Raw genomic sequence first — 3,314 nt, forward strand, 5'->3', positions numbered from 1 at the left:
TTCTAATCTATGTTATTACACAAATATTTGCCGGAGAGCAAAATATGTGATACTTTATCACAGTAATAAGTTATAATTTGCTCGTTTTCCGCCAATTTTTGTGTCATTGTTAAACAGCTCAGGGCAGCATCAAGTCACCATAAGTATCCATTCGGCCAATTATGAACTTTTAAAGTTTCAGCAATGTCACTTTCCAATGTCATGAGGGAGTAAGAGCCTTTTAATCGCTTGTGTTGGCATTTAGAATAGCAAACCGTAAAACGAAATTCTCCACATGCATTTAGGTACCAATGCCCCAACGTCAATTGTGAGCTGACCTTGCAACGAAGCCAATTGTGTAGCTGAGGGAATAACTGGTCTGCCGGATTCCCTTCTGAGCTAAATCATACCAGATCCAGACGCATCGCAGTAGTATCATGGAATCTTAGATTTTGCATCATGAAGTTTGATTAATAACACTGACAGTTGTGACATAAGAACGATCCTTTATTTGCACAATAGAGATCCTCAAAGGAAGAACGTTTCATCAGTTCACGCGGCAGGGACGGATTAAACAAAGTTTCCCAACAACTCCATCTTGCTACAATGCTGCAATTTAACATTGCTCCTGAGACAGGGGCGGTGTGTAGGGCTTCAAATACAGAAAATCGCTTTTAGCTGATTCCGGAGACAGACAAACTGCATAATGGTGCGTTTCTGGCATGCGAACAATATCTCCAGCCGCAGTATAATTTAAAGATTCTTTCAGTGTCGGTCTCGGGTGGAAATCACTATGAGAATCGTCCAGCCTATAGCAACAACTTGGGGAGCTGTAATCTTCAATAGCATTTCTGTCCTGTTTACACTTGATGCCAATCAACAAAATGATGGTTACAAGAAATATAAAGGAAGTTGAACCTAAAATCACAATTAAATAAAGATTTATATCAGAGTCATATTCAGGATTTGTCACTAAGTTGCGACTTTCCGAGTAAATTTCAGTAACATTGGCCAGGATTGAAAAGTTGATTGTAACCGTGCTGGAGAGACTCGGCTGTCCATTATCCTTCACCAAGATGACCAGAGTTTGAGTGATGGCATCCTGATCCAAAATTCCTCGGGCTGTTCTGATTTCTCCAGAGTTCAGCCCCACGCTGAACAAACTGGGATCAGTGGCCTTCAGCACCTGATAGTGGAGCCGTGCGTTCTGACCAGAATCAGCATCAGTTGCGATTAACTTGGTGACCAAGTAGCCCTGAGCCGCTGACTGAGGCACAATCTCCACTGCTGCTGATCCGCTCTGTGCTGAAGGTGAAACAATGACTGGAGCGTTGTCATTTTGATCCAGGATGATCACATTCAATGTTGCGCTGCTGCTCAGAGGAGGAACGCCAGCGTCTCGGGCTTGCACTTGAATCTGGAAGTTTTTGACTTGCTCGTAGTCAAAAGAGCGCAGTGCGTAAATGGTGCCGTTCATCGAATTAAGAGTGAGGTAATTTGACAATGGCAAATCTTGGATACGAGTTTCTGTGAAAGAGTAAGTGATGTAGGAATTCTGATCTAGATCAGGATCGAAGGCAGTCACTGCGAAAATGGAAGCACCAGGAGCGTTATTCTCCATCACATACACTGTGTCCATGGGGCGAGGAAATCTTGGGGCGTTATCATTCATATCAGAGACAGATATTTGGATGGTTTTATTTGTTGACAGCGGAGGGGATCCCGAGTCCTTGGCTAAAATTGTAATGTTGTATAGAGAGGTGATTTCACGATCCAACATGTCACTGGTTGTTAATTTATAATGACCCTTCGAAGATGTTTGCAATTTAAAGGGAACGTTCTTTGGGATCTCACAGTTCACCTCTCCGTTTATTCCAGAATCGCGATCGATTACATTGATCAGAGCTGTCACAGTCCCGGGAGCAGCATTTTCAGGGACCACGTGAGACAAGGACGTTAATAATATCTCAGGTGCGTTGTCATTCACATCAATTACATTAATCAGAATTTTGGAACGTCCTGCATTTGACGGTGAACCATTGTCGATAGCTTGAACATCAAGTGAATAACTGCTTGCTTCTTCATAATCAATTCTGCCTTGAACCCGAATCTCTCCTGTTCGCGGATCCAAACTAAATAGTTTCTGTATTTTCTGTAAAACGCCGTTACTGAAAGAATAAGTTACCTCCGCATTCGGACCTTCGTCTGGATCAGTGGCATGGACCGAAACCACCAAGGTTCCTCTTGGTGAATTCTCCATCAGGCTGACTTTGTAGAAATTGCTATCGAACGCAGGCGCATTGTCGTTGCTGTCCAGCACAGTGATGAGAATCCGAGCGCTGCCAGACCTGGGAGGGCTCCCTCCGTCAGTGGCCGTCAGCATCAGCTGAAACGATGACTGCTGTTCGCGGTCCAATAGTTTCTCCAGCAACAACTCGACAATTTTACTACCGTCTTCTGCAGTCACCACTTTTAGACCGAAGTTCTCATTGGGGCTGATGTTGTAACTGGTGACTGTATTTGTCCCCACGTCTGGATCAAGCGCGCTCTCTAGCGGAAACCTGGAGCCTGGCGCCATGCTTTCGGCCATTTGTAAGAGAATGGCACTCTCCGGGAATCTGGGCGAATTATCATTTATGTCAAGAATCTCCACTTCACTGCGGTACATCTCCAAAGGCTCTTCCACCACGATCTCGAAAGAAAGGACACAAGTTGGCATTTGCCCACACAGCTGCTCTCTATCTATCCTTTCCTTCGCAAATAAAATGCCGGTTTCAGAATTCACCTCCAAACACTGCCTTTTATCAGCAGAGGTTAGTCGGAGCTTTCGAACTGACAACCTCCGAATGTTCAATCCCAAATCTTCGGCGACGTTCCCAACAAAAGCGCCAGACTTAATTTCTTCGTGAATAGAATAATGAATTTTCCCGAAAACCAGATCCGATGCAAAAAGAAGGAAAATTATATTCAACTGTCTGAATTTTAGGGCGTTGGTTATTCGCGGCTCTGCCATTGCCTGTTGCATTTGAAAATATAAACTGTTAATCTATTTAAGATCAAGCGCTTCGCGATCGCATAATCTACCAAACACCTTAAATCAGAATGCTGAGCGAATGGACAGAGACCTTTCCACAAAATGAACGCAGGCAATGATTGCCTGTCTGTTCCTGTTCTGGTTCTGTGCCGGAGGAGGAGCAATAGATCTCTGGTTGGATTTGAGTTCTCATTGGTCCACAGCGACACGTTGAGTCCCTGCCTACCATTGCAACAGCTTTTTTCTTAAAGCTGCACAGTTGCTGATGTGAAGGCCTTAAATTCCGTTATCCTTTTTCAGT

General features: G+C 44.1%; 1 pseudogene; it reads right to left on the minus strand.

Annotated features, from left to right (window-relative positions):
• Window positions 1–464: 464 nt before the first annotated feature.
• Window positions 465–2,992, minus strand: LOC144505611 (protocadherin gamma-A6 pseudogene; annotated as a pseudogene).
• Between the last annotated feature and the right edge of the window lie 322 nt (window positions 2,993–3,314).

This window comes from Mustelus asterias, chromosome 16 (genome assembly GCF_964213995.1).
Source record: "Mustelus asterias chromosome 16, sMusAst1.hap1.1, whole genome shotgun sequence".
NCBI classification, from domain to species: Eukaryota; Metazoa; Chordata; class Chondrichthyes; order Carcharhiniformes; family Triakidae; genus Mustelus; species Mustelus asterias.